The sequence below is a fragment of the Dermacentor andersoni genome, chromosome 11, assembly GCF_023375885.2.
Source record: "Dermacentor andersoni chromosome 11, qqDerAnde1_hic_scaffold, whole genome shotgun sequence".
Taxonomy (NCBI): domain Eukaryota; kingdom Metazoa; phylum Arthropoda; class Arachnida; order Ixodida; family Ixodidae; genus Dermacentor; species Dermacentor andersoni.
Window position 1 is genome coordinate 73,550,241 of NC_092824.1, and position 18,928 is coordinate 73,569,168.

The following is an 18,928-nucleotide window of genomic DNA, read 5'->3' on the forward strand; positions in this document are numbered from 1 at the left end:
TACGATAACTTAGCACATACAAAAATTATTACACAGAATGCAGCGGTACATTACCTCCTTCAATGCAGGCTAGCGGGTTGCAGGCTTGAAAGAGTTCTGGAAATACGAAAAATATGTGTTGTCGCGAGAAGAAATGGCTTACCACTATGCATTTCACGCAGCGAAGTCTCATACCGAGAACAACATTGTGGATTTTGTTATCAATTTCAAAGCTTATATTATGATTACGCCCCAAGTGCAAGAACTGCTGCGCAAGAAAATTATCTACGCGAACTTTTTTTCTGGGTAACGATTCGTATTGTGCCAAGAGTTTTCGCATGAATAAACAGTATCCTATATCAGGCCTATTTTCTCGTCCGCACGTGATAGTTGCTTGAAGTGTAGTGAAGCCATGTTTGACTATCGTGCTTGGAAGAGAAATTCACTAAAAGGCAACTGATCCTGTGAAATACAGAGGCTACGCAATAAAGGTGAACATTATTAATCTCATGCGGAGCTAATCCTTCAACGACGCGTTTGAAACTAGGCGGTGCACAGGTTTTATGTCATATCAGCAAATTAAGGCATTTATTAACTCATCTTTTTAGCCCATTACCATTATCATCATACCACACGCTTTTTTTTTTCTCGGTATGGTTGCGTTTAGAAACCCAAGTGGTTGGGTTTAGAAACTCAACCCAAGTTGCTTATTTGCAGCAATAGAACAGATACATTTTATTGCTAATTCTTTATGTCACTCAGAGAGGCATAGTCCCTAATCGTGAATAATAGTGCGCTTGGCGCTCAACATACCACTTCCATGTATTGCTTTAATCTAAAAGAATGCTTTATTCAAAAGAAAGTCCAATGCTCGGCGTCGAAAACTTACCACTTTCTGTATCCTCTGCAGTTATTAAAGCAGGAAACCAAATACACACAGTTATTAGGATTGCCTTGAAATTCATAGCTTAGGTTGTTAAATGCTCGGTGGTATGAAGGCTGCAAAAGACTGAAAATTGTGATGTATGAATTTTTTTTAAATGACGCTACTGGCAAACGTTAAGTCAAACCTTTAGTGAACAGACTATTATCGCTAACTATAACATTGCAATATATGTTATAATATTACTAGCTATAATAATAATTATCGATAATGCCGCACGAAATTCTGGAGATTTCATGAAGAGAAGGAAGTGGGGTGAAGGTAAAGACAACACCAACAAAAAATCGTTTTTCCTTTTAGGGTACAGCAACGTCATAATAGCTCTGAATGATTTTTAGTACAGTTACTAGCGCTCCTTCTTTAACCAGAGAAGAGGCACGTTCGTGTATAATTAACGAACACGTACTATGCACCGTAACAGTGGCCTATCCCTAGTGCTAATGCGTTTCAATGGCTAATTGGGCTGTGGAGTGGTAAAGGTGATATAAGAAAACCGGCCATTATGCAACGCATATGAAAAGGTAAAGGGCAAACAAAGGGAAATATTAAGTAAAGCTAATGTGATAGACTAGTGCCCGATAATCTTTAAGGCGTCACTATCATCGCAAACAGAGCCTTACTAGTTGAGACATTGGGTAAACTGCAGGACACGATTACAGACTCCCCCGGCACATTCAAGTTTCGGTACATTCCAAGTTTCCACACTCGATCGGTTGAAGAAAACTGGTCAATATTCAAAGCAAAAGTCAACTTCTTAATTAACCGGTACATCCCGCAAAAACGTATTTATTCTAATTCTCGTGCACCCTGGTTCAACTCGCGTCTCAAGCGTTTACTGAACAAAAAGAAAAGGCTTTTCCGACGAGCAAAATTAACTGGCAATCATGAGCGTTGGAATGCTTACACAATAGCACTGAGCGACTACAAGAATGCTGTAGCAGAGTCCAAAACAACATTTTATGAGCACACGTTGCCTTCTTTCTTGAAAGACAACCCACAGAAATTCTGGAGTGTGGTCAACGGTAAAAAATCTAGTGCCATTGAACTGTGTGATCTTAACAACGAACCTGTCGATCGCAGTGTCTCTTGTGAAGTATTAAAGGACGCGTTCATCTCTGTGTTTTCGGATTCTGTGCTGTGCGCACGCGCTGTTTTTTCTGATGTGCATTATTTTCCAATGCTTCCTATAACCATTGACCTTGCTGGCGTTGTAAAGTTGATACAGACCTCAAAAGTTTCTGCATGCAGTGGAGTAGATGGTATCAACACGAAATTTCTTAAGGGAACTATTACTTATTCATCTATAATTCTGAGCGAAATCTTTGCTCAGTCACTTCAAACCACCATCGTTGCGAATGATTGGAAGGCAGGGATGGTGATTCCCGTGCATAAGTCTGGCAGTCGGTACTCCTCACTTAATTACAGACCTATATCCCTAACCAGCGTTCCCTACAAATTAATGGAGCACATAATTTACTCACACCTGGTTTCATTTCTCGAGTCAAACTTATTTTTCACCCCCTACCAACACGAATTTAGAAAACACTATTCCTGCGAAACACAGCTTTTGTCATTCACTAATGATTTATTCCAGGCGATGGATGCTAACGTTACTATTGACTGCATTTTTTTAGACTTCGCCAAAACATTCGATACTGTTTCACACTAATTACTTTTAACTAAATTAAGTAACCTCAACATTGATTCTAACGTGCTTGCTTGGATGAAGTGTTTTTTGGCTAACCGTTCCCAATTTGTTTATGCTAACGAATACTTCTCTTCCACTGGTCGAGTAACCTCCGGTGTACCGCAAGGCTCGGTTCTAGGACCATTATTATTTTTAATTTATATTATTGACCGCCCAGACCAAATTAAATCATCAATTAAGTTATTCGCCGATGACTGTGCTCTCTATCGTGTCATTTCTAACTCTGGCGACTGCGATACTCTTCAATCAGACATTGGCATAGTAACATCATGGTGTGCTATATCCCAAATGAAGCTCAATTCTAATAAATGTAAGGCGATGCGTGTGTCCCGTGCTGTCAGAAATACCACCCTTCCTACGTACAATATTAACAACATACCTGTAGAAAATGTATCATCATACAAATATCTTGGTATCTACATTACACACAATCTTACACGGAACATTCATATAAATTACATTTACGGTAACGCTAATCGCATGCTTGGGTTTTTACGGCGTAATTTTTCATCGGCAACTGGAGCTGTAAAGTTATTTGTGTACAAATCCTTAGTGAGGCCTAAACTTGAATATGCATGCTCCATTTTCGGCCCTTCTACTCTAAAGCTAAAAAACACCATCGAATCCATTCAAAACCGAGCTGCTCGTTTTATTTTTTCGAATTATTCTCGTCATGCAAGTGTCTCATCAATGAAACTAACCCTTGACTTGTCTAACCTAGAGTTACGTCGTAAATACTTTCGCCTATGCCCTTTTAACAAGATTTATTACTCTAACGAAACACTTAAGGATGAACTAATCTCCCCGCCATCATACATATTGTCACGCACGGATCATCGTTTTAAGGTTGAAGTTCCAACTTGTAACACCAACGTTTATTTTGATTCCTGTTTACCAAGAACGACGAATGACTGGAACCGCCTCCCTGCCTCCATCACTGCCATTTGTGACGCGGCAAACTTCAAGAATATTGTTAACGAATTCGTTTGCAATAATCACCACTCTTGTCTGTAATGCCCCCGGGCCTTGAGAGTGTGACAATAAATAAATAAATAAATAAATAAATAAATAAATAAATAAATACATGCCCGATGACTCAAGTCCTTCTCAGTTAAATTCTGTCACTAGTAGTCAACCATTAGTTGAAAAAAAAAACATCCTTGTATGGTATTATAACACGAAATAAAATGCTATTTATCCAGTTCTACTACTGTTTCGGAAAAAGAACTCTTTGAAATTACCCTTCACAACGACGCAGCCGGTAGAAAGGATTGTTTTTTTAGCGCGACTCCGCGCCGCCTAGGCTTTCGCGTTTCACTAGTTTCGTTATTGCGTAGTGCTGCGCTGGTTTTGCTGGCACGCGAAACGCGCACACACTGCAAATAGCAGAGAATTCAAATTCCATGTGATGTCGCTGGATGCCCAAAACGTCTAGGCCGCTTGACCAAAAAGCATCTGCAGCGGCGAATCCGCCGCTCCGGACGGACGGACGGACGGACGGACGGACGGACGGACGGACGGACGGATGGACGGATGGATGGATGGATGGATGGATGGATGGATGGATGGATGGACGGACGGACGGACGGATGGATGGATGGATGGATGGATGGATGGATGGATGGATGGATGGATGGATGGATGGATGGATGGATGGATGGATGGATGGATGGATGGATGCATGCATGGATGGATGTTATGAGCGTCTCCTTTGGAACGGGGCCGTGAGTTGTGCTACCAAGCTCTAGCTATTATACAGCTTATTTTCCTACCTAGGCTAAACAGAAAAAAAAATAGAAATAAAAGCCACGATGAATTTGCATCTCCGAAATTTCTGACCCCCTATTGTGAACTTTTTTTGTGTACGTACCCGTTTTTGTCATTTCCCTATATTCCTTCCACACACATTCCTATCACCTCTTACTAATCTCTAATGGGGACATGTCTACTTTCGGCTGCTCTCCCTGAAACCAAGGGCTTCAAAGAGGCCAGCGATGCCTGAATCGACCACTGGGCAGATATCTTCACATTCTAATAAAATATGCTTCATTATTTCCCTAGCTTTACCGCAGGAGGCACCTGTCTTTCCCCCGTCTTATATCTCGCTTTATTAGTGCGTGTTCTAAGGCATTCTCATCTCGCTTCGAAAAGTAATGTGCTTCCTTTTGAGTTATCACGAATTGTTTCTTTGCTGATTTCTTCTTCTTCCTCTTAAGTATTTACGCGTGGCAGGTTTCTTTTCCATTGCCCCCGCCCATGAGATTATTTCGGCCTCTCTGACTTTCCGCTTGACGTTCTTTGTTGCTATGTTGCCCACCTTATAGGCCGCATACTTGCTGGTAAGCTCCATGGTCCTTTTCCTCCACTGCGAATCAATGTTTTTCCTGTACAGGTACGTCAACACTCTCCCAGCCCATTAACTTTCTTCCATATTCCTCAGTCGTTCTTCATACTCAATTTCACTGCGAGGTTCCCTCACTTCAAAACTAGTCCAGGCCATATCACCCTGCACAGGTTCATTTGTAGTCTTCCCGTGGCGCCCAATGCTAGGCGACCCACTGACCTTTGGTTGACATCGAGTCCTGATTGTACCCCTGATTTAAAGCAAACAACCACATTTCCAAAAGTAAGTCCTGGAACCATTGCACCTTTACAGATACCTCGGAGCACCTCGTACCTATTTTTATCCCCATAGCGTTCTGTGTTTCATTATGGCTGCATTTCTCTTCTCCTTCACTGTTATTCTTTTTGCCTTCGTTTATCCATATACCAAGGTCTTTATATTCTGTTACACGAGGTATTTCCGGGGCCTGTATCGCCACTGTCTGTTCACTGTTTTCATTACATACCATAACACCTGATTTTCTAACACTAAATATCAAACCTACAGGTATTAGAAAGACATTGCAAATCATTTTGCTTCTTAGCTAGCAACACAATGTGGTCCGCACAAAATAAACCTGTAAACTGCTGCTCTACTACTGTACCAGCGTGTTTGTATGTGAGAATAAACCCGATATTACTTCGTTCTAGAGCCTTCTCCATCCTCACCGTGCACATCATAAACAGCAATGGGAATAAAGGGCACCCCTGCCTTAGTGCCTTGTTGATATCACCTTTCTCCTCGCTTCTCATTACTTCCCATTCAAAGCAAACGGTATTTTCTAGATAAATCTCCCTCAAAAGCTGTACAAAATTTTCGCATAATCCTTCCCCTTCCAGAATATCTCACAAAATGTGTGGGTCTACGTTGTCATACGCTCCTGCAATGTCCAAAAGGCCACATATAATTGTCTGCTTTCTACTCTTGATACTCCAACACTATGAGTAAGAACAAATGTATTATCATCCAAACGCCCAGCTATTCTGAAGCCATTCTAAAGTTCTCCTAAAGTGCCGCTATTCTCTGCCCATGCTTGCAGCTTTAATTTGATTGCCTGCATTGCTAACCAGTAAGTTACCGATGTAATAGTCAACGGTCAATACGAGTGAATTTTATCTCCCCCCCCTCCCCTTCTTAAATTAAGCTCATTCTACTTTTTCGCCCAGTGTCTAGCATTCGTCTACCGTTTAATATTTTTTTTCCTCTACTTTCACCAGAGCTTCCTTACTTTTTGGTCGTGGTTCACGAACCAGCCAAACGGGAACCTCGCCTATCCCTTTGGCTGTGCGCTTAGGAATTGTCTCTTCGGCTTTCACTCAGTTGAAATTTGTCAGCACCAGCTATTTTCCTTATCATGATCTTGGATTGTAGCGCGAAATGACACCAGCACAAACTAGAAGCAGACAGTCTGTGTCCGTGTCACTTCGAGCTACAATCCAAGATCATGTTGCCGCACCCACTCGCCCAACTTTCTATCCTTTTGCAGCTCCTTTTCCATCTGGTTCTCTTTCATGCTCATTTTTCTTCACATGCAACCTCATCATGGCCTTGCAAAGATTCTGCTGCTATTTTTCGGATACAATTTACCGCCGCTTCCCCTTCCAGTTCGTTTCCATCTTTGTCTAGGATATGTTGTTGTATAGTAGTCGACTTCCTGCCTAATAATATTATGTGGTTCCAAATTATTCTAGGTGCGGTCTTCTCTTTGCCACGCATTTCTCGTAACCAACGTTATGTCTCACACGCCGAGCCGCCGCTGATTATGTGGCCGCCTCCGTCCCCGAGGGCGAAGCATCGGATCTGCCGGATCGGGACACTACAACAGAAACACAGCAACAAGAAACACACTGGGCGTGGGGCGATCGCCTAACCACGTTCAGAGACCTCACCCAACACTACAGACTTGAAAGACGCACATTCCCGCCACCGCACGATAAATTGAACAGGAACGAGGCCGTAACATTACGCTTGCTCCAGACACACACCTACCCTAGCCCCGCTATCTTACACCACTGCTATCCGAGTTTGTACCCAACCGACGCGTGTAAAACATGCGGACACAGAGCAACGCTGCGACACATGCTCTGGGAGTGTGCCGGCAATAACGGTAATCAAAGCAGCTCCGTTGGCGACGCGTCCAGAATCGCGGCTGTTGCCAGAGAAGGAGAAGGCTCGAGCTCCGTTCTTCCCGACGCCGCCCCGGATGCGGGAGCCGCGGGGGACCTTCTCCGTAGGCGTCGCCGCCGCTGGGAGGCGGCTATCAGAAGTTCAGAGCTGGCAGACCAGCTCTGGGCCGTCCGGCAAGCCAAAGATGCCGCTCGAGTCCAAGAACTTCGAGCCGTCACCTGAGGCCACCACATCAAGAACTGCCGGACTATTCTTTACTAAAGTTTCTTCTTCTTCTTCTTCGTAACCAACGTTCACTATCACCTTTATTCTTTGCTTGCACCAGTATTTGAACGATAGGTTTTTTTCTCTCTGTATATTTCCCATTTACTGGCTACTTCATCCTGCACCAATGGCATTTTTTTCTTTGCCTGCCTAGGCTCTCAGGATGTTTCCTGTCGTTCGGTGATCGCCTCTCGTATCACCCTGTTCCGCCAGTTTTTCAGTTTCTTTTTTTCCTTTCCAACGAACATGTTGTTCCCGTATCTCTGTCTTTACTCGGTGCCGCCATCTGTGGGGCGACGTTTTGCTACCCGAGGGCAGCAAAGGGTGGTGATGTTGTTTGCAACGTCACCACTCCCCCACTTAATTGAATTTCAAAAAAGGCATTCGGACCCTTGAGATGCAGTTTTCTCGTAAACTAACACTTTTCTCGGCTCGAAACAAGCGTTGCGAGGTTTCTGGAATGGTATTTAAGGAGTCGACGTCGACTAAGTATTTGCCTTTAGTGTCCCTTCAAAGAGTGTTAAACGGGACGTAAGAAAACGAGTCGGTATGCAACGCATATTAGACGTTTAACTCACGCGCACTCGTCCACGTATCTCTCAGCCTAAAGCGAAGTGAAGGTGTGCAACCGTTGCCTTCCGTCTCGTTTGTTGTGCGCATTGTAATACGATAATGCAAGGCGAAGTGTATCAGGCCTACACTGCAGTCACACTATGGCTTGGATTTAAATGTGGCTTCGTCTTTGTACCTATCGTATATTGGCATAACGGTTTCTTTCGCGCCTGGGTAGGAGCATTTATTCCGAAAATTTATGTCCGTACACTTGCGAAAATGGGCGGGAAGTTGGAAGTCACGTTGGCAAATCTGGAAAGTTGGCAGGTACGTATGGTGCATTTATCTGTGCTGAATGTAAAGCACTAAATTGATGCAATGTTGGGCAATTTTATTGTATTTTAGCGTGATTTGCAACATTTTCTTCGTTCCATTCTCGTGCATTATATTTTCCCCGTACCAACTATTTCTTTTATCCATGTCTGCCTTTTTCATTTGCATTTCTTTTACACACAGGTTCATCGACGATGTCATCTGGAGCCTCGAATTTGATTGAGGCGCCTTTTCTCTTGCATGATAATGAATCCAGGGGCGCCGATGGCGGAGATAGTACTCTTTGATGCGACACGTGGGATTTACGACAATATTGGCGCAATCAGGAGCGCACCATATCTTTAACCTATTCTGGGACTTATTATGAGGCCTTGTTTCGTTCACACTTGTATTTTGATAGTTTATCACGGGGTCCGATAATTCCAAGCAACGAAAAACCCATTTTGTTAAGAGGTTACAAACATACATCGCCAGATCCCAGCTACGTGGAACTACCATAAAGCCAGCAAAGAAGGCCTCGTCTTCAATATGTACGCAGCATTAGATGTAACAATTGCTAGGTTCATTTGCATATAGGATGTATTCTACTTGGGCTTGTTGGCAGCAGCTGGTAAAAATATTAATCAGTCACTTTTATTACGGACCGGTATGCACTTGCGCAACCGACCTATTTTCACAAGTGCTGTCCTTATCTAGATGGCCAAATAAATGCCTCTATGTGCGACGAGAAAGTCACCATCGGCACCAAGACACGTCTTCTTTTTCATATCATAGCGGATTGTCATGTTGGCGCGGCATGTTTAATGGCGGTGTTTTTCCTAATACTACGACTGCCTCCGCTACGTTTCAACACCTTCATTATTATCGCACAGCGGTATCCGCTCGTTCGCTATTATATGCGTGTTAATGTTGTTTTTCCTTGCTATAAGGTCACTTCTAAATGTGATTACACACCCATCCACTTCCGTGATTCATCCATCCATTCATACACAGCAATAACCAACGCGCAAGCTTCACATTATGTGACGTCTAACGCCAGCTTTCATTGAAGTTTTGTTTTTCTCACAGACAGCAAGAATCAAGCTTAAGTTATAATGGAGTTAGAATTATTTCTAAAAATAAATGAAAGATTCCGTACAATCTCGTCGATGGGAGGCATGTATCAGTATAGAACTGTCTCGCTTTATTTTTCTTCTTGTACGTGAATTGAGGAAATTAAATATTTGTCTTGTAATCTTTCTATTTTTCATCGTTCCATTGATTTATCTTACTCGCGCAGATATGCAATAAAAGAAGGGAAAGGACATGTATTTTAATCAACATTACGCTGTCATTTTTATATCTTGTTCCGCATGCCACTAATGTTCATTTACGTAGACCAAATTCGTATTTCTTTCCTATTGCATTTCATATTAGCTTTAGATGTGCGCTGAAAGAACACATGATGAAAAAAACAAATAAACCGTTTATAAATAGCGCACAAAAAGTATTTTAATTTCATTTCAACCATAGTCCCAGAACTCAGATTGAGATGCGGCAACGTGCGAAGTAGAAAGTGTGTCTCGTCCAGTGAAGGCGGCATTTTTTCATGCCTGAAGTAGTAGTCATTACACAAACAGTCATTTTGTATACGACCTAAACAGGCATAGAATGTGCTTAAGTTGCTAGAAACAGAACACTTGTACATTCAGGTCAAATTGTGTCGTGGGCAGGAGTGTGAGCAACAGCTGACCGGGTCCGACTTCTTCCTTTACAAATTATTGGTCTCATATTATTAGTTCAGAGAATAACTGGCAAGTAAATATTCGACATAGGTCAAAAAATTGCACTTCAAAATAGATCCTGCTGTGCCGGGAGGTCTTAGCCAACCAGGAGACCTGAACTGGGGCCCTAATTCCTTTGAAAATATTAAAGATTATTTTTCTCTCTCTCAAAGACACGTGAATTATCAAAATCCTTCGTATCTAGGGCGTTACTGTAAAGAAACGGGTAATTCAGCGCGCCCAAGATATACTGCAGAATAAATGAAGAAAAAAATACGTACTTAAACAGGCAGTGCTTCAATTCGTTGCTGTATTATCAAAGTGTGCTTTGAATTTTCACCTTAAGCATGAGCCTCCTCCGTCCGGTTGCAGTGCGAATTTGTCGTTATGAGGTTACTCTGCATGTTCTCTCTCCGTCAACACTGAACTGGTCTGTGGCGATATCCTGACTTCAAGTTGCCCCTCATAAGGAAGTTCAGCGCGCACGTTTGACATTTGATTTTTCAATGCAGCAAAAAGAAGCAAGTGCAAGCATTTCACATTTGACTTTTCAATGCAGCAGTAACCACAACCGCTACTAGACCTTCGCTTGCCAAGAATTATAAGAACAGAAGAAAGTTTTACATTGTCGCGATGTAGTGATGGGCTAGAACACAGTAGAGAAGCTGTGAAATGTCGAATCTAACTCTTTATTGGGCAGACCTTTCACCATAAAAAAAAAATTGAAGAGCCATTTCACCCCGTGAACGTGTTTGACCAACGAAGCTGCTATGGGGTAGTAAATAATGTTGGCATAGGGCTTTGTTGGTATGTACCTATACATATAATGATGTATATGTAATTTATGTGAAATACAAAGAACTACCGTGTGCGCACTACGTCCCACACTACGTCATACGTACACAAAGCTAACGCCGAAGTGCCTTTACGATGCCGCTCTAAAGACGCAGGTGTTTTCAACGCAGCCACGACGGAGCGCAGCTTAGACGCAGGTGGCCGTTAAACCGAGCCTCGATGTCAGATGCGATATGCGTTGACCGGGCCACAGTAAGAACGAGTGCAGAGAACAAAACACGTTTTTCTGTAATTTGCGAGTGAGCATGCTTCCTAGTTAATTAGCTGTATGAAACACAGAAGGACTAGAGTTTTATTCTAGAGGATAAACATGGGGCTGTCCGTTTCCCTCCCGTAGAATGCCATGTATTCAGAGCAGATGGGAATACCATAATATTTGCAACTTCACTGTGAACTACCTAATAACGAAATGTTACTGAAACTCGGCGTAGTATAAGAGTCGTCTTAGCGACTAATTGTCACATAATCTTTATAGGGATAGTTTCGACAAAACAAGTCACAGCCATTTTCTGTAACCATACTCCCTCCGAAGATGCCGATGTATTGACAGCAGACGGGGATTCTCTAACGTTTACAGCGTCACTGTGAACTAAATATGACAAGTAACTGAAACTCCGTGTAATGATAGAGCCGTCTTAGCGGCCAATTTCAGTTAAATGTTTTCCGATATACTTACATTACATTGAGAGGTGCAGAGTATTCGCCGGTATGTAGACTTTCTCGGAAGGCATTTTCTGCTTGCCTCCACGACTTCTCTTGAGTGCAACCATAGACAGTTTTCCTATAAAACAGGCGGCACTCAAAGCACAACGATTGCGCCGAACACAATGTGCGATCATAGAAAATCATCTGTGGATCAAGCGCTTCGGCTGTCTTCATGACTCGCCGAAGGTTCCAGTGTAATCGCGGGTGGCCGCTTGTGTTCCAGAAAGAACTACACAATTCACGTCGCGCGTACAATAAGATCACAAAAAGCTCTGGTGACAGTAGAACTAATTACGATTGTAACACGCATACAAATTTGACCACACCTTTTATGCAAAAGGAGCGCGCGTTGTAATCGTGCAAATACGTTATTCTCAATATTGCCCCAAGAAGTCAATGCAGTCGCGGCATCTGTCCTGCATCCTCTTAACACTATGCAAAGGAATGTGCTTCGTGTGCTGTTGTAAACTCTCATTTAAAGCAATTGTTGCTTTCAGAACAATCGCGAATTGTGGTCAATCCACTTTTTCTTTCTTTTTTTTCCATGAGATTAAGGAAAATGGTGTAAGACGGAGCCTTGTTGGGCGAACAGGGTGGATGCCGTATCATTTGTAAGCTTACACGGACGAGTTTAGTCCTTCTTTCACCTGCAGTGCGAGACAAGACATTCTCATACAACATAGTGACAGCTTCAGAAAGCTTTGTTCTACGTAGTTCTTAACTTCGGACAAGAGAGAGAGCCAGTGAAATAATAATAAAAAAGTAATGACTAAAAACGAGTCTGCTTGCCTGCGATGGCACTGGTACTAAACGCAAACTTCCTCATCAAATAAACCGTGCACCTTGACGAGCTTTTAAGACAAAACATAGCGAATGCTAACGACCACAGATGCGTACCAAACGCTGCTGACGCACCGAAGGGAGCACGATCGCTCGCTCCCAGTGCGAGAAGCTGCACCCCCAATCCGCGAGGTTTACTTTTTACATCGCTGTAATCCAAGAAGAATTACAGCATTTTTAATTTGGTATTTAAAAGATATATGTTGTTTTATCTTGTCCGAAAAACAAAACCCCTTGGTTGCAGCGAACACTGTTATTGGTCTATGCAGGACAACCTCCACAGTATACTTATTCGTGCCTTATAGAACAATTAAGGTGAATAAATATTACACTAATAAATTTAATCGGACACATACTTGTGAAATATTGATCAAAGACACATTATAGCGGCCATCGTGTTGAATATTTGCAGTTAGCTCAAAACAGACTCTTCCTTTTTATTTCTTGCAGACATTTATTTATGACCGCGCTTATACGTTTGCAAAAATTTTAACAAGTTGGAAGTACGGACAACATTCCGCAGTAGATGCGCGAAAAACATCTTCGTTCAAGTGTTTACGTTTATTCGCCGCTAAGGTAACGGAAACATGAATTCTTCACCTTCTGAGACGAAATCATTTAAAAAAATTTGCTAGCTTAACTGGTGACCTAGAAGTTGATTAAATATTAGACTAATAAATTTAGTCAGATACCTACTTGTGAAATATCGATTAAAGGGACATTATATCGCCCATCGTGTAGAATATTTGCAGTTCGCTCAAAACAAACTCCTCCCTTTTTCTTTCTTGCACACATTTATTTGTGACCGCCCTTATACTTCTGCAAATTTTTGACAAGTTGGCACTTAAGGGCAATCATCCGCAGTGGATGCGCGAAAGATGTCTTTATTGCAGTGTTTGTTTATTTGCCGCTAAGGTAACGGAGCCAAGAATACTTCACCTTCCGAGACGAAATCATTTAAGGAATTTGCTTGCTTAACTTGTGACCTATCGCACTAGCATTCCAAGATACTCTCTGTTGCCTGAGCATAATTTGTTGCTTCTACTTTTTAATTATTTTAAAGGTTGACTTCCCCACATCTCTACGTCAATACAAAATTGTTGTCATGGCCCTTTCCTCAGGTGAGCCACAAAGGCCAAAACCCCGGTTGAAGTTAAGCAGCGGAGAAGAGAAAGCAAAATAAACGTAGTCAATGCGCACATGCTTCAAGCCTGCGGTGAATAAATTTGTTTTGATCAATTTTTTTACCCTCATCATCTTCGAAATCACTGGGAGGGGGTTGCTTGGTTTAACCACATGTAATAAATACATGGCATGGGATTATCGCTTAAATAGTTTGAACCGTACTACCCATTCGCATTGTTTTGATATCGTTCTTTAGATTCCAGTAACAATTGCGCGAATATGCGTTAGTTGCGCGCACACATGGCTTCGTTGTTGCTCCACGAATGGCGCAATAGGAGCTAAATTAGTAAGCGTAAAGATAGGTGTCGCTTGGCAATATATTTATCATACCAGGGGGGAGGGGCCGTTTTTGCGAATGATATTAAACTCGAAGCAGTTGTTACCGGAAATTATGAAGCCTACGAATTTGCAGGTTGTTCGAGAAATTACACGCTTGCTCGGCTATCGACACCAGCGTTCGACATGCAGTATCGAGAAGTGGCGCGAAGAGAGTCGTACAAGACGGAGGGAGGCCAATTCGCGCCGAAAATGTTTGACCATAGCTGGTCCCCTAGGTATATGAGCGCGAGCGCAATTCCAAATTACACTCTAGGTCCTTCCTTAGTTTTCTAGTGCGGGTTCTAATGCGTGAAGGGATGTCATGCTCTTCAAATTGGCATTGTTGCGCAGAGAAGAGAAACCCATAACCGATCATGTACATGCCACGTGCGCAGTTGGCACCGTTGTCACATGACTCAATTCGAGCTTAACTTGGCCTCCCGCGCGGCCTTCCGATTGGCGTAGATGAGCAGTTGTTTTCTCCATTTGAGCAAGAATGTTTGCGTTTGAGACATCTTACTATGCCACGATAGGTATCACACACAAACACACACACACACACACACACACACATATATATATATATATATATATATATAAATATGTGTGTGTGTGTGTGTGTGTGTGTGTGTGTGTGTGTGTGTGTGTGTGTGTGTAGTGTCTATAGTGCAATAATAATGTGTAGGAAAGTTAGAATGTATGAGAGCCGCAGTAATGATAATTGTTCCTTCGAGTTTTCTAGGGTAATGAGCAGAGCGTAGCTTCGCAGTTATCATTTCTTTGCAAATGAATTTACAAGGTTGAAAAATATATCCCAAAGGAAGATGCCAGTGGAAGTTCGTAATTATACACATTCCCAATAGTGTTTGAAACGGGCATTCTTTAGTAATTTGAGGTTGTCATCGACGCCTAATGCGGTGTTAAAGCATACTCATTTGTGAACTATCTGGCATGTAAAATTCGACCCTCGAGGAACTCAGACATGCATTAACATGAGCAACTTTGAAAAATATGGAAAATTCCAATGTAACGGGGCTACAAGGAACGCTTTAGAATACTTCCACGACGCTATTAAGGTCGTCTTTCGAGAAATAATTGAAATAGAATTTTTTTTCTTTAACGAACCGTATCACCAATTCTCTTTTAAACTCAATAAGCGCCATTCCGTGGGCGAATGCTTGCATTTGGTTCCCATAAAACATATATACTGGCAGGAGAAAATAAATGTTGGATCAAAATAAAGCAATCAAGGAGGCCTTTACGCGAATAACAACTGCCGCATACTGATATGCGTTTAGCATGCCACTCTTGATTATGAAAATGGCTACGTCATTTCCCTTATTGCCCAAAATTTTCAACTCCTTTCCTCATCTATAGGAGGCCGAATAACGCTTTCTGAATCTTGTCTAAAGATGACCGCAGTTCTTTTCTTCGGACAAGAGAGAGAGCGAGTTAAATAATAATAAGAAAATACTGGCTGAAAACCAGTCAGCTTGCCTGCGATGGCAGTGGTGCTAAACGTAAACCTCCTCATCAAATAAACCGTGCACCTTGACGAGCTTTTAAGACAAATCATAGCGAACGATAACGACCACAGATGCGTACCGAACGCTCCTGACGCACCGAAGGGAGCACGATCGCTCGTTCCCAGTGCGAGAAGCTGCACCCGCAATTCGCTATAGGTTTCCTTTTGATATCGCTGTAATCCAAGAAGAATTACAGCATCTTTAATTTGGTATTTAAAATATATATGTTGTTTTATTTTGTACAATCAACAAAACCCCTTGGTTCCAGCAAAGGCTGTTATTGGTCTATGCATGACAACTTCCACAATATTTTTATTCGTGCCTTATGGAACAATTAAGTTGAGTAAATATTGGACTAATAAATTTAGTCAGATACGTACTTGTGAAATATCGATTAAAGGGACATTATAGCGCCCATCGTGTAGAATATTTGCAGTTCGCGCAAAACAAACTCCTCCCTTTTTCTTTCTTGCAGACATTTATTTGTGACCGCCCTTATACTTCTGCAAATTTTTGACAAGTTGGCACTTAAGGGCAATCATCCGCAGTGGATGCGCGAAAGATGTCTTTATTATAGTGTTTCTTTATTGGCCGCTAAGGTAACGGAGCCATGAATACTTCACCTTCCGAGACGAAATCATTTAAAGAATTTGCTTGCTTAACTTGTGACCTATCGCACTAGCATTCCAAGATACTCTCTGGTGCCTGAGCATTATTTGTTGCTTCTGCTTTTCCATTATTTTAATGGTCGACTTCCCCACATCTCTACGTCAATGCAAAATTATTGTCATGGCCCTTTCCTCAGGTGAGCCACAAAGGCCAAAACCCCGCTTGAAGTTAAGCAGCGGAGAAAAGGAGAAAGCAAAATAAACGTAGTCAATGCGCACATGCTTCAAGCATGCGGTGAATACATTTGTTTTGATCAATTTTTTTAGCCTCATCATCTTCGAAATCACTGGGAGGGGGTTGCTTGGTTTAACCACATGTAATAAATACATGGCATGGGATTATCGCTTAAATAGTTTCAACCGTACTACCCATTCGCATTGTTTTGATATCGCTGTTTAGATTCCAGTAACAATTGCCCGAATATGCGTTAGTTGCGGGCACACATGGCTTCGTTGTTCCTCCACGAATGGCGCAATAGGAGCTAAGTTAGTAAGCGTAAACATAGATGTCGCTTGGCAATATATTTATCATACCAGGGGGGAGTGGCCGTTCTTGCGAATGATATTAAACTCGAAGCAGTTGTTACCGGAAATATGAAGCCTACGAATTTGCAGGTTTTTCGAGAAATTACACGCTTGCTCGGCTATCGACACCAGCGTTCGACATGCAGTATCGAGAAGTGGCGCGAAGAGACTCGTACAAGACGGAGGGAGGCCAATTCGCACCGAAAATGTTTGACCATAGCTGGCCCCCTAGGTATATGAGCACGAGCGCAGAGAGAGAGAGAGATGCAAATGAGAGGAAGGCAGGGAGGTTAACCAGACTTAAAACGTCCCGTTTGCTACCCTGCACTAGGGGAAGGGAAAGGGGAAGTAAAGACGGAAAGAAGAGCGTGACAAAAATGAAAGCGTGAAAAAAAAAAGAAAAGGGACGAAATGGGGTCATTATAGTCTTTCTAATAGGCCACTGTCACGTAGAAAAGTCAATAGAGCCTTGACCGACTTTTGCTGCGACGACAGTTCATGTCGGCATTCCAAAACTGACTGTTCTGAAAGTGGCCTGTCGTCAAGGCGTGCCAACGCGGTCGCTAGTGACAGCCAGTGCGCGCTGTATCGAGGACAGTGGCAAAGCACGTGTTCGATAGTCTCTTCGCCGCCGCAGGGTCTGCAAGCCGCGCTGTCGTCCATACCGACTCGGAAGGCGAATGATCTTGTGTAGGCGACACCAAGCCACAGTCGGCAAAGCGCAATTCCAAATTACACTCTAGGTCCTTCCTTAGTTTTCTAGTGCGGGTTCTAATGCGTGAAGGGATGTCATGCTCTTCAAATTGGCATTGTTGTGTAGAGAAGAGAAACCCATAACCGAACATGTACATGTCACGTGCGCAGTTGGCACCGCTGTCACAAGGCTCAATTGGAGCTAAACTGAGCCTCCCGCGCGGCCTTCCGATTGGCGTAGATGAGCAGTTGTGTTCTCCATCTGAGCAAGAATGTTAGCGTTTGAGACATCTTACTATGCCACGATAGGTATAACACACACACACACACACACACACACACACACACACACACACACACCACACACACACACACACACACACACACACACACACACACACACACACACACACATACATACATATATATGTGTGTGTGTGTATATAGTGTATGTAGTGCAATTATAATGTGTAGGAAGGTTAGAATGTATGAGAGCCGCAGTAATGATAATTGTTCCTTCGAGTTTTCTAGGGTAATGAGCAGAGCGTAGCTTCGCAGTTATCAGTTCTTTGCAAATGAATTTACAAGGTTGAAAAAGCTATCCCAAAGGAAGATGCCAGTGGAAGTTCGTAATTATACACATTGCCAATAGTGTTTGAAACGGGCATTCTTTAGTAATTTGAGGTTGTCATCGACGCCTAATGCGGTGTTAAAGCATACTCATTTGTGAACTATCTGGCATGTGAAATTGGACCCTCGAGGAACTCAGACATGCATTAACGTGAGCAACTTTGAAAAATATGAAAAATTCCAATGTAACGGGGCTACAAGGAACGCTTTAGAATACTTCCACGACGCTGTTATAAGGTCGCCTTTCGAGAAATAATTGAAATAGAATTATTTTCTTTAACGAACCGGATCACCAATTCTCTTTTAAACTCAATAAGCCCCATTCCATGGGCGAATGCTTGCATTTGGTTCACATAAAACATATCTACTAGCAGGAGAAAATAAATGTTGGATCAAAATAAAGCAATCAAGGAGGCCTTTACGCGAATAACAACTGCCGCATACTGATATGCGTTTAGCATGCTACTCTTGATTATGAAAGTGGCCACGTAATTTCCCGTATTGTCTAAAATTTTCAACTTCTTTCCTCATCTATAGGAGGCCGAATAACGATTTCTGAATCTTGTCTACAAATGACCGCAGTTCTTTTCTTCGGACAAGAGAGAGAGCGAGTTAAATAATAATAAGAAAATACTGGCCGAAAACCAGTCTGCTTGCCTGCGATGGCAGTGGTGCTAAACGCAAACCTCCTCATCAAATAAACCGTGCACCTTGACGAGCTTTTAAGACAAATCATAGTGAACGATAACGACCACAGATGCGTACCGAACGCTCCTGACGCACCGAAGGGAGCACGATCGCTCGTTCCCAGTGCGAGAAGCTACACCCGCAATTCGCTAGGTTTCCTTTTGATATCGCTGTAATCCAAGAAGAATTACAGCATCTTTATTTGGTATTTAAAATATATACGTTGTTTTATTTTGTACGATAA